Here is a 14,408-nt window from a genome sequence, read left to right as displayed (position 1 = left end):
CTCTATTGAGTTAATGTAAACATATCAAGGACCCCCTAGGAGTAAGCTGGAGTGGGTGGGTCAGTGAATAAAACCATGCTCCTACTTTAAGTTTACAAAATTATAAATAGATGCAGTTTATTTTTAAAGTGTGTTTGGGTGTTGTAAAAATAAAAATTCCTTATGCATGGGGTGTGCTACTTCATGAGTGCACTCCTAATACTCAAGAGACTGAAGCAAAAAGGTCATGAAGTTGAAGCCAGTCTTAGCTGTATAATGAGTTCTAGGCCAGTCTGGATCACATGGTAGGATCATGCTAAAAACTAACAAACCAAAAGTCTTTATGAATTCAATAGGAGTATTTTGTGACCACAGTGAAAAGAGAAACTATCCTAAAAACTTGTGTTAACCTTGAAGAAAATATCCATACTTTTCCAAAAGTCCTTCTTGTACAACATGGGGGTTGATGTATTCTGGGCTTGTTATCAGATCTGTTTTTAGGAGAGTGTTTCTGGGCAAGAATGGGAGGGAGTGACAGGTCTTACTTGGCTTATTTTGGGATTGGTGCGGGTGCGGTAGGGTGGTACTTTCTTACTAGATTTAGATTTTGCTTTGCTTTGTGTATGTATTTTCCCATATAAATGATTTTACAGATGATATTTTGAGTAACCAAAGTCGATCTACAAAATTTACATAATCCAAATATAGCATTTATACATTACTATTAATAAATTTAGAGCTGTGGATCATCCATGCGACAAGTATTAACAACATTCTGGACACGGGTAGGACATTGGAATGTTTAGATGAAGAAAATTTTATATATTGTTAAAGCTTCATAGTAGGATGGCATATATTAATAATAGAGGATTATATGGTTTGTATAGTATATTTCAATAAAATAATGAAAGGAGAAGCAAAATATATTGTTCTTTCATTTGGATGCAAGGACATATTACAATTATTTTATAGTGTATGATTTATTGTGTTTTAGTATAGTTACAGTGGTACAATGATGACCACCCTTTTAGAACCTCTGAAAACACACTCCATATTCATTAATAGTCAAATCCTATTTTTTGTATGTTTGCCAACTCTGTGCAACCACTGATCTATCTCCATAAATTCTCCTGGTCCTTTTCTTTTTCACATTTTACATAAAGGAAATTTATTGAGAATTTCATACTTATATCTAGTGTATGTTTTATCTAATCCATCTCTTGCTATCTTTCCTTTAACTTCTCTCATACTCCCTTCAACCACTTCACCTACCCACATCTGTGCTCTGCCTTAACCTTCAGAGTTCAGTCTGTGATCCTAGTATATGGCCTTGTACCCATGCTATGCTGGCAGCTCTAAGGAAATTTTAATGTAAAGCAATTAATATAAAGCAATTAGTTTTCATCTACTACTTAGACTTGCTGTGCTTTATACAGTATCCCGAAGAGTGATAGAATCAGACCAATAATGAATTTAGTTAAAAATGGAGAAAAAAGAGAATATTTTAGGAGTACAATGAAGAAACAGAGAGACTCCATCAGTGTCTATCCAAAAAATAGCAGCCTCCACATGCAGAAAAGGGTAATAATATTCCTGACAGTGTGATTCTTTATAGAATTCTGAGGATCACAAGAAAAGCTAGTGTCCCCAAGAGTTCTTTATTAGGAACATTGGAACTATGAAAAAGAGAGAAAGTCAGACTGGATTTAAGAAGTGAAAAATGGGATCTGGTTGTTTAGAGTAACCGAGGAGACAGTTGCCCAGTGAAACATTTGGTATAAAATCCTTCCAGTAAACATCAAGTTATTTTTGCTTATTTTGATATATAGAATAATATCACTACAAAGGAAAGCAGGAAAATACTTTGAGAGCCAGTTGTTCTTAGAAAGTGAATTCTGTAGAGACAAAGTTGTTAAGGACAAGAAGAGGCTCGAAACCAAAGAATAATGAAAAGACATTGATATGATATCAATATTGACAAAACTGGTCATAGAGAAGATGATAACAATGGCATTTTACATTTTTGGCTACATGACATAGTTAACAAAATTTGGGTATCTATGGAAGAAATTAAAATGACAGCAGAGCCTGGAGGTTTGGAATGTGGGTGCATTGGCTTTCTGCTCAGTGTCAGTGAGAGCTGGAAGTCACACCACTTTAGTGTTTCTTCGGACCCCCAAAAACTATACGTGTCATTTCTTTATGTCAGACTGTTTTGGTTTGATTTCCAGTGCTATGCTTTTGACCAAAAACAACTTCAGGGAGAAAAGGGATAATGTGGCTTATACTTCCTGGTCACAGTTGATCATTGGTGAACTCAGAGTAAGGAACTAAAGGTGGGAACTTGAAGCAGGAACCAAGAAGAATGCTATATTCTCTTCTGCTCTTTGTCTTGCTAGCTTCCCTAGCTTTCTCTTACAAAGTAGAATACCTGCCAGGGAGTGGCACCACCCAATGGTCAGCTGGGCCCTCCCACATCAATTAGCCATCAAGACAACTTCCCACAGATATGCACAGGCCACTGGAAAAATTTCTATTTCCAGGTGACTGTAGACTCTGTCCAATTTCAATAGAAACTGTCTACTTTAGGAGAGTCAAGGTGAATAGCAAATGAAAGCTTAACCATTTCTCATATAAAGGATTTATATGACAAATTTTGGGGAAACAAACTTAAGGTTCTAATTTCTGTATGCTATGACAGTTGTTGGATTAAAGTCAGTGGTGAAATTTGAGCCTACTTGGATAATTCAGGAAGCCCCTCTCTAAGAGAAGACTTCTTGAAGAACAGGTCAAAAAGAAAGGTAACACTATGTATAAAAGAAAATGAATAGGTGTGAAACCACCTATTACAGGGATTGTAAGCATCTTGATAGGGCCACGGTGCAATTAAAGAGAATGAGTGAACAGGGATGGACTTAGGGAGCCAGACCTGGGAGGTTTATCCTACAGAACTGTTAGCAAGAGTGCTGTGAGAGCTTTGAAGGCTGTTCCTGTCATTCTGGGATGATGGAGAGCAGAATTAAGGTGGGTACAAAATGAAGCTTAGCATAGCATAAATAGCATATATTTTGAAATCATACAAAGCTAAGTCATAAGGTTATTTAACTTGTGCCAATACTCGGCTTTTCTGCTCTGCAATATGAAGCTAATATCACCTATTCTATAGCTTTTGTAAAGTGCTCTAGCACATAGAAAGTTCATCATAAGTAAAGCACCAATTATTATTATTACTGTCATCATCGTTGGCAATAGTGCTCTGTTCACGGTTGTGACTAGAAGAAGGGAGACTAATAGGAAACTGTTTTAGTTACACAGATTATGGTCATGATGTACAAGAGACAGCAGTTACATAAAAGAATTGTGGGAATATAGGAAGTTATTATGTAATTTTTATTCATTGGAAAGGACAGTGAAAATATAGTTATTCATGGAGAATAAGGTATTTCTGCAAATAATGTCTTTAAAAGTGTATATAAATTGGTTCAAGATTAAGAAATGTAAGATCTTTAAAACAACATTCAGAAAAATGGACATGTATAGGTCATGGCCTCAAGAAGGATATAGAGAGAGTGAACAAAGTAGAGGGTCACAGATGTGGACATGTATAGGTCATGGCCTCAAGAAGGATACAGAGAGAGTGAACAAAGTAGAGGGTCACAGATGTGGACATGTATAGGTCATGGCCTCAAGAAGGATACAGAGAGAGTGAACAAAGTAGAGGGTCACAGATGTGGACATGTATAGGTCATGGCCTCAAGAAGGATACAGAGAGAGTGAACAAAGTAGAGGGTCACAGATGTGGACATGTATAGGTCATGGCCTCAAGAAGGATACAGAGAGAGTGAACAAAGTAGAGGGTCACAGATGTGGACATGTATAGGTCATGGCCTCAAGAAGGATACAGAGAGAGTGAACAAAGTAGAGGGTCACAGATGTGGACATGTATAGGTCATGGCCTCAAGAAGGATACAGAGAGAGTGAACAAAGTAGAGGGTCACAGATGTGGCTGACAAGGAACAATGGAGGGGACAAGGAAGGGCTTAATAAATATTTACAAAATAGTTATACGCTCTAGTTTTTCGTTTTTAACGTATTTCATACATAGATCTTCAATTACTTGCAGACCATTTCCTGTTGTTATGCTTTCAAAGCTTACTTCACTTTTACTGCTCTCCAAAGCTTCCCATTAACTGTGTGACAGTGTCTGCCTAGCCTCCTCTAGTGGAGACTGAACTCAGGGTCTTGCCTAAGCTCTGTCATTATATGCCTAGTTAGTCTCCAAACCCTCAGGGTTTCTGTTTTCATGCATTCCATTTTGTGTGTGTGTGTATGTGTGTGTATGTGTGTGTGTGTGTGTGTGTGTGTGTGAATGCTGTATTCTGCGTGTTATCTTGGTTCTGTCTTTTAGTTTGTCTTGAGACTGTTCTGTCACTCTCACTCACACCCTCTATCTTGCTCTCCTTGAAATTAAAGGTCTCTTTTGCCTCAGCTGTTGCTACTTGGACTACCCTCAGCTTTCCTTAGTCACCTGTAGTTCTTTGCCCAGGGCTGAGACTCCTGAACTTTTCCCCTTCTGTATTAAAAAGTCCACTGGTGTCATTGTTGTCGATTGTCCCTTTAATTTGCAATACCCTTCTTTTTCTTAGCTAAAATGTGAAGTAAAACTATTTTTTTAATTTTAAAGAATCCCTAAGTCTTTGTTCCTTTTGTGTGCCACTGCTTTTTGCCACCGAGTTAGAACCTTTTAGTTAATATATGAAAAGCTTTTTTCTTAAATCCCTTTGCTCTTTAAAATGGCCAATGTAGTATTACAATGAGCTATGCATATGCTGTGGTGTTATCTTCTGCAGTACAGAGTAAAGTTCTGAACACAACAACTCTAAAAATGTTATTTTAACTTAGTCTATTTAGTGTACCGATAGAATAGTACATTTTTACTGGATGACTGTTTTGGAAATGATTTGAGGTAACATGATGGTTGGAAGAATTTTGCTCAGAAAAGGTTCTGTGAGTGTTGTGGTCTCAGAATCTGAGCAGATTGTTTCTTGAATGAACACACTTTTTGGAAGCTTGGAATGATTGTGCTTGTCTGACTATAAAGAAAAGCATCAGGAGTCTCCCCTGTTTCCAGTGACTGAAACTTCCCTGTTTGTTCCTGTTATATAAACACACATTTGGTCAGGTACATAAGGAACTTCAATACATTAAAATACCTTGTTTTCTTAGATAAATAAAATGTTAAGTAAAACTTCTTTTTTAATTTTAAAGTATCCCTAAGTCTTTTTCCTTTTTTATGCCACTTTTTACCATATATACATATAAATACACATACGTATGTATGTATAATGAAGATTTAAGAATGTAGGAATTTTGATCACAGGAACACAGTATACCTACAGAGTCCTCAGTGGCTCAACAGCTGGCACCAACACAAGAATCCCTCAGCATAATCTGTGGATGGTCCCATTTGCGAAATCCAAACATTCATGACTCTGTTTTCATTTTGACTGCTGAAGTTGATCTGTTTCCCAATGTGTTGCATCAAGGCTTGGAATTAGAGATGGGGCTGCAATATCCTCTTCCTCATGCTTGTGATTTTGTTCAACTCTGAGATCTTCAAAGTCCCCTGTGTGTTGTGATGCTCAGTGTCACAGGAGTATGTGAGTGTGGAAGGGCAAAGCATGCACAACATATTTCACATAGTTTTCTGATTTCAGTCTGTTGTTGGAAATTATTCACTAGATGAGGCAGCTCAAGGGCAAAGGGCATGGTGGTTCTGTTGATAGAATAATTTTTAGCATGAAGTCTCAAATAAATATGTTATATTGTTAATATGTTTTATATATATATATACATATATATATATATATATATATATATATATATATATATATATATACTTTTAAGCTCTCCTTTGGGAAAAATGTCCATGCTTTGCTTTTTAAAGATGAATTTTAGAGTCTAGATTTTAAGATAACAGACTTTTTGGTGAATTGAGAGTCACTTGCAAACACTGTTCTGCATCCTTGTGTCCATTGGCTCTCTCTTCATTTTCCTCTGCTGGCCGTTAGGGTTTTCTTGACACATTTCTTTTCAGTGCCCAGCACTAGAGACTGTTCTAGCTTTAAAAGAAGAATTAGTATGATTTAGCTCTAGTAGAATAACATGTCTTATGAAATTATAGTCCTGTTTCAGTGTTGAGAGAGAGCAAGGGTTTACATTGTTCTCTCATCCACCTTCCCTGCCTCACATAGCCCCAGTGACAAGAGAATTCTGAACAGGCCAGTGTTTGAGTAATAAATGACTTGATGGTCTTTATTCTGTGACTCATTTTCTTATAAAAGTACCTGGGTTTGGAGAAGTAATTAAAGTTTATAATACTTTATGGTGGGGTGTAAGGATGGGCAATGTGCAAAGGAGGTCAGGGGCTTAGGATATGTAATCAGTTTCCACAAAATTATTGTGATGCCTTTGAAACCACAAAATGATCCTCATCAAGTAAGTATCTGTCATGACAGCCATTACACATGCACTGAATTACTATATGAGCTGAAGAAGGAGGAATTGTGCATGTCTTTCTCTTCCATAGCTGCTTAGTGGTTTTTGTATTTAACTTGCTAGAGAAAATACTGAGAAGAAAATTGTCAAGAATTCAGTAAAAGATTAAAAAAAAGAAGAAGAACCATCTTGGGAGAGAAATTGGCAAGAAGTTATTAAAAAGTTGGGAGGGAAATAAGCTGAGAAATGAGGGTGTTCCGAAAAATAAATTCCACCATAGAGATTCCACATGACTAACTGAATTTGAATTTGACCTCTGGCTCTCCATGTTCTGCATGACAAACCTATGAGAAGGTGAGACTTAACCTTTGAATAGTCAATTTACCAAGATGTATAATTCACAGCTTTACAGTTAGAAGTAATGAGAAGATAAGTGCCATAGGACTCAGCATTGTACTAGCTCAGACATAATGTATATCTAAAGAAGATATTTGAAACACATTGAACTATGTCCCTTTCAACCAGAATGAATCACATTGACTATACCGTACCATGGACTACCTATAATTTTCTGATTATATGTGGTTAGGAAACACTAGATATTATTTACTATAACATGAAGCCAAGAATACTTATAGAGCTACTGAACCAGAACTAAATGGGAATGCCATAGTATTTTATAGTCTGAACTGCTATTTCACTGCATTTGAGCCTTGGAACTTAAAAAATATGTACTAGCTAATATTTAGGGAAAGAGTATCTATGCTAAGCACTAGCATGAACTGGCCCATGGAGTTGTCACTTCTGATTTATTTAGTGATAGCTTCAGCAAGAGTTTGCAGGAGAGAGAAATACGCTGATTTCAAAGTGCAGACTAGGCCTTAGGCCCTAAGCGCATGAAGTTCCGGTGCTAATTATCAGGTTAACACATAAGAGTTCTTAAGTCACAAAAACCAAAATAGCACCAGGATAGCCACTCCTAGTGAGATTTGAAGTCAACAGAGCAGTAGCTTATGAACATAATTATAACTGTCTGAACAGACTACCTCATGAGTAGACTGTGAAACTATGGCATGTAAGCCTGGCCTTCATATTTAAAACAAAAGATTTAACAATAGGGAAACTTACAAAGATAAAAATAATTTTATGAAAATCCTTATTATGTGTTTCCAGTTTCTACCTTTTTCAAGGTATAGGAAATCTAGATTCAGAGTTCTCCATATTTAGATGGTGAATAATATTATTTAAACCAAGAAAAAATAAAATATAATTTTAGATGCAGAATGGCACTCTGAAAACCCTAGCTAAACTTCACATTCGTGGAAAATTTGACATTTTACCAGACTTGTAACTCTATAGATGTTCATAGAAGCTTACCCAGAGAAGGAATCCTAGTGTTTGCTAAATTGAATGAGAAGTCTTCTCTGGATAGGTGGAATGTTCTAGCATTGACAGCTATTAGAAGTAACTCCATAATGATAGGATAAGTGCTTTTATTTATATTCCTTATTTTTGGTTTAGATTGATGAATTAAAAAGAAATTGATATCAGCTGGGTATGATGGCACATGCCTTAATTCCAGCATGCGGGAGATAGAGGCAGATATGTCTCTGAGTTTGAGGTCAGCCTGGTTTACAGAGCGAGTTCCAGGACAGCCAGGGCTACAACACAGATGGAGCCTGTCTACAAAAAGAAAGAAAGAAAGGAAGAAAGAAAGAAAGAAAGAAAGAAAGAAAGAAAGAAAGAAAGAGAAAGAAAGAAGAAAGAAAGAGAAAGAAAGAAAGAAAGAAAGAGAGAGGAAGAGAGAGAGGAAGAAAGAAAGAAAGAAGAAAGAGAGAGGAAGAGAGAGAGGAAGAGAGAGAGGAGAAAGAGAGAGAGGAAGAGAGAGAGAAAGAGAGAGAGGAGAGAGAGAGAGGAAGGAAGGAAGGAAGAAGGAAAGAAAGAAGGAAAGGAAGGAAGGAAAAGGAAAAGGAAAAGGAAAGGAAAGAGAGAGAAAGTGTGTGTGTGAGAGGGAGAGAGAGAAGAGAGAGGGAGAGAGAAGAAAAAGAAGGAGAGAAGAAGAAGAAGGAGAGAAGAAGAAGGAGAGAAGAAGAAGGAGAGAAGAAGAAGAAGAAGAAGAAGAAGAAGAAGAAGAAGAAGAAGAAGAAGAAGAAGAAGAAGAAGAAGAAGAAGAAGAAGGTTAATCTCAGCAACTTTCACTGAGCTCCCACTATAAGCACAATGGTGCACTAAGCATGTACATGTTGCCTGCAGGTATAACTAGTAACTTGTCTACAGTGAGATTTTTGTTACAAAAATTTATAGCAGGATGGCATATATTCACTCAGTAAATATTTATGAATATATGCATCAAACTAATGATTATACTAAACTCTGGGAACTACACTGGTAAGAAAGGCACAATGCTTGCTCTCAAAGAGGTTTTTTTTTTTTCTCATAGAAAAGAACAATTAAAGATTAGCATAGATTAATGTATCGTATGTTTCTTAGGGTTCTTTTTTACATTAGGAAGTTAACAATGTGCTCCTAAAAGATGATGGAAGTTCCCCCCAAGGAGGTGACATCTAAGTGAGAGCTGAATGAAGAAGCAGAAGAGCATTTTAGGAAGGGAACGGAATGTACAAGGGTGCAGAACCAAGAGAAGATATTGTACCCGGCAGCGTGGGGAGCCTTGTGCATTTAGTGGAGTAAGCATGGGCATCTGGAAAGAAAGGCTGTGTGAAGAGGGGCGAACTGCGGAACGGAAAGGTAGTCACAGTCTCAGAACCCATTCTAGGAGACTCAGCAAAGGCTTTAAAGTAGGAGGTAATGCCACACAATTACCTTTTTCAAAGATGTTTTCAGTTATAATGTATAGTTATCATGCTCTCAATTAAATGACTAGCAAAGCTGCTGGCAGATAGATAATTTCAGTTACCTATCTGAGAGACAGAGACAGAAGGATTCTCCAAGTCAGGGCCCGCCTTGTCTGTGTAGTGAGTTCCAGGCAAGCTGGGGCTACACAGTGAGAGTGTTAAAACAAACAAACAAACAAACAAAATTTAAAAACTATTCACTGAGCATAAAATATAAGATGTAATAGTGACTATAGTCACCATGCTACAGGGTAGATCTCTAGAACCTATTCATCTTGTCTGAGACATTCTGTCTTATGAATACTTCTCTATGAGGGTGCTATTTGCTGAGCAAGTTGATACAATAAAAGCATTGTGCTTCATTATGGAAATCTGGAAGGGATGTAGAATTGTGATGTATACATTCTATCAAAATGTATAGAAACTAAGAAGGGCAAAAAGTAGGTAAGGTATATAAGTAGAATATTGGTTTAAAATATCTAAAACAACTGAACATGTAGTACTCGAGCTAATTGATAATTAAGACAGTAAGCACAACTGAGTGGCAGTAGGAGGCTCCATGGAGGGGAGCTCCCGAAGGCTCAGTGCAGAAGAGCAGAGATGACTTACAGCACAACAAGGCCAATCCATAGAGTAGGCTGTTAGTCTGAGCTCCAATACGTGAAGGGCCCCTTCATTTGGAGAATTAAGAGAATGAAAATAAGATATTACATATGAAAATATAAGGTGAGTGTAGTGGGAAATTAAAGAATTTCATATTCATTGGAAAGTTTTTACTATGTTTCTTTGTGGCGTCATTGCTTTAGAACAAAGGACACACTTAGACAAGGATCTTTGTTCTCAGCTTACATTTTACTCAAAGGAGATAGACTTTCACAGACAGAACACAGGAAGGCAGCTCTTGAGAGACAAGAGATTAAATGGGAACTTCAAAGGTAGTGGGGCTTGAAGCTCTTCTAAGAATATGAGTTATAAGAGACTTCATAGTAGGAACCAGAAAATAATTTGGGAAACATAGTCTAGATAACACAAGATGTTCTACTGAAGTATGGTATTCTTTTCCCCAGGCATTAGATTTGTCCTAGCATTAGGGATAGGTATAGTTAGAGGAGAAAATAAGGAATTGTACCACTTAAATATCCATACTGCCAATGACATAGGAGTTATTTAGAGAGTTTCCTTGCATCTGAGTTTGTGCTATCCAGAAGTCTATGACTAAATGAGTCTAAATGAGGCATAATGGAATTACAGACACTGAATAGCGTTTGAAAGGATTTTTGGCTGTTTGGCTGGTTGGTTGGTTGGTTGGTTGGTTTCATTTAGCAAAAGCCAGTGAAATCCAGTTCCCATATCATCTAGAGAGCTGTAGGGGAGTTCAGGAATCCCAGAACTTTTCTATTCCTGGACACTCTTTCCCTGCACACATAAAATCACTGCACTCTACAGTTCCTCTCTTAAGAATGCTTGAGCTATCCATTCTGAATATAAACCCAGATCTATACACACAAGGAAGTACACAATAGCAATAGCTATATTTATATTCACACACATACACACACATGAAAACTAGTTAGAAAACAGTTTAGTTTGTGTTATGATATATATATATATATATATATATATATATATTCTCCTGTATGTGGATATGTGCATATCATGGTAAATGTGTAGAGGTCAGATGGCAAATTGGGTACTGAGCTTTACTGTCTATACCATGTTTGAGGCAGAGTTGTTCCTTTTGTTGCTATATACACTAGGCTAGTTGGCTTGTGAGCTACTGGACCTCAGGCAGTTCTCCTGCTCTACTTTTCATCTTCCAGTACAGGCATAATAGGATTACACACACTCAAGGCGTCTAATTTTAATGTGGATTCTGGGGATCCAAACTCAAATTGCCGGGCCTGTGAAACAGGTGCTTTATCCCACTGCGCCATCTTTCCAGCCCAAAGCCTTTAGTGTTGATGGCAACTACTATAACATCAATACTTATATTTTTCTTTGTTATAATAAAGATGATGTTAAGTGTTTTTTTTTCTGCTATAAACTTGGTTACTATTCACTGGTGACGGTAAATCTTTTTATCTTTAAATTGATGAAAACTTTTACACCCCCATCTTTTTTAGCAGAGCTTAGTCTTTTGAAAATGTTTCTTCATGCAGCTATTTTGTAATAAAGTTTGACTTATGTCAACAACCTATCTTATTTATTAGACATAACCCAATTTAAATGAGCTCCTTAGTGTCTGCATTCTGTTATGAGGCTTACATCTGTGGATCTCTGTCAGAGACTACTAGGTATCTGCTTGCCACACTCAAATGTACAATAAGCTATGTAGAAACGATCACTAAATTTTTCTCTTTTTCCAGTGCTTTCTTGGCTGTCCATTTTCCCATCCTGACTTCTTCCTACCTGTTTTTCCTACCTTTCTCTTCCATTGGCTATCTTCTGTATGCACAAAACAAAGCAGTGTTTTGTGATTTTTAAACCTTATTAACAATGGCATTAGCTATCCAGTGATTTACCGTTAGAGATATGCTTTATTGAGCAGCATTTCCCTGAAGTTAATGTTCCCTTAACCCTGGCTTCTCACTGTGCCCACCCTCTTCTTCCCACAAGCGTCTGTATTGTCAAGGTTGTTCTAAAAATGATAAGCCAGCCATATAAAAGTTTATTGTATTTTCCTATCTTCAAAGCTACAGGAAGCTCAAATAAACTCAGCAAATATTGCTCAATTACACAAGACTATTAAATGTAACACCCCACCCTTCTAAAGAGCACCTCCTCTTCTATATCTTTCCCCTTTCTTTCTTAGTATAACAGCCTAGATCATTATGGCTCTATTGTGTGATCAGGTCAGAGCAAATGAGGTTCATATTAACAAGTTTCCTTAATAACTTCTGGTTTGTTTGATATAGTTGAAGGATACCAAGATGATAAATTCTAAATTTCTAAGAGAAGTCAGTGGTAAATGTGAATAAATGGAACATACCACAATAAGTATGTTCTCTAGTCCTTAATGATAAAGTAAGTTAATCTTTATTGCACACTTATTATAATATTACTTTGACCCTCTCCAGTGTGCTTATCTCAGCATTTTCAAGTGTTTTACAACCTCAAACACACACATTGTGTTGTGTGCACAGACTGCTTTGAAGTTGACATTTGCCTTTCTGACTAGGCTGTAATAAAGGAAGTCAACCTCCTGAGAGAACAAGTGTCAGATGAGGATTTCAGGCCCTGGCAAGCACCGCTGTTCAGGGTTAAGTGCAGACACCCAGGTTCCTTCCAGATGCCTTTGAGTCACCACAGGTGCAGCGATTTTAAACAAATAAAGTTTCTGTGAATTAGCTTGAGAGCCTCACCTTAGTTTGGTAGATATTTGATGTTATTTGTAGATAAACTACACTGAAAAAAATAAATAAAATATCAAAAAATTAAAGTAAAGAAATTAAAATTGGGAGTAGAGAATAATTTGAAAGCAAAGTTACTAATGTTCTCCTTCTATAAGAATAGTCTTTGATTACATAAGTTTATACTTCAGGATAAGACAGTTTTATTTTATTAAACAAAATTCTTCTGGGCACTTAATAAGCATGTGCAAGGGCCTCTATTTCATCCATAGCACCAATTTAAAAAAAAAAAAAAACTAAACCAAAATCCAACAGCTAATTTTATAGAATATTTTATAGCTAATTTTATTGTCAAATATTATCTAATACCTTTGTCTAGGACCCTTATTCCAATAGATGCTTTTCTTCAAGGAGTTTTATGAATAAATGCCCCTCACCCTGCCCCCCCCCCAAATTTCCAGAATTAACAAAGAAAAGCAGCAGCTGTAGCTGTGGCCAGGCTTCCTCTAAAACCCACGTGTGCTCCTGCAGCACTCTAAAGAGCACACAACACACCCTAATGGATGGCCATGTACCCACGCTCATGCTGGGCAACACTAGTTGAACTAAGGGGATTATTGATAAAAATAAAAGACAAGGTTTGAGTAAGAATGGGGTGAGGGGTAGAAGGGGGTGTTAGAGGGAGGTAACTGGGATTTATATGATCAAAGTGCATTGTATAAATGTGTGGGGTTTTCAAAAAGAATATATATATATACTTTTTGAAATATATATATTTCAAAGAATATATATATATATATATATATATATATATATATATATATATATGCAATAGCTATTAACAAAAACCAGAAAAAAAATGGAAGGGACAGATGAGGAGGGTTTGGAGGGAGGAAAGGGAATGGATAAATGTAATTATGTTACAATCTCAGACATAAAAATAAAAGATTAAAAAACAAATCCTCATGATAGGCAGAAGTGGTATAACAGTTTTTAAATTGTGATTTTTACAGGTGGGGAAAATCTATGAAGTCTGAAACCAACACCCTTAAGATAAATATATTACCAGATTTGAGTATCCTTAGTAGTCAGGAAAGGTCAATGTTTAATGATGCATGCAAAACAGAGTGCTTTGTTTTAAATCAAACAGAATGTTAAGTACTCATAAATTTGCAGATGGATGAGGCATAAACTGAGTAATCAAACCAAGTGCTCAGATTAATAAGAGGATATTGGCAGTGCTGATGAATTAGGCTGTAATGAGCGTAATCTCAGTAGATCCCCGCTGTCTGTCCCTCATTTCACTCTGAACAGCGTGAAATCTTCACTTATGGAGTGAAAGTTACCCATATTTCTCTTCACGAGTGGATTCAGTCCATAAACAACAGTTCAAACCTTGGCTCAGTAGGCAGATCTACTTTCATACCATTGAAAGTCAATTCATAGAAATAATATGTTATAGAAGAGAACATTTATGTCTCACTGTCCTTATTTTGTTCAGTGTTAAAACCCTGTATAACATCACCAAAACTGTGCCACAAAACTCTAAGATTCATCAAATAGAATAATGAAATATGTATTTTTCCAATCCATTTAAAACAAGTTACACCCATATACACAGTTCAGCTTTAAAATTCACATAGTATATAATTTGCACACATTATTCTCTAACTTATTCAGTTCCCATTATCTTTTTAAGATATAACAATATCTATTTACATGTTTA

General features: G+C 36.5%; 1 protein-coding gene across 3 annotated transcripts in view; it reads left to right on the top strand.

Annotated features, from left to right (window-relative positions):
* Positions 1–14,408, top strand: part of Cftr (CF transmembrane conductance regulator) — a 146,153-nt gene that overhangs the window by 58,758 nt on the left and 72,987 nt on the right. The window lies entirely within an intron of this gene.

This window comes from Mus caroli, unplaced genomic scaffold (assembly GCF_978045245.1).
Source record: "Mus caroli unplaced genomic scaffold, Mus_caroli_1 scaffold_7, whole genome shotgun sequence".
Taxonomy (NCBI): Eukaryota; Metazoa; Chordata; class Mammalia; order Rodentia; family Muridae; genus Mus; species Mus caroli.
This window is presented reverse-complemented; position numbering and strand designations above follow the sequence as displayed.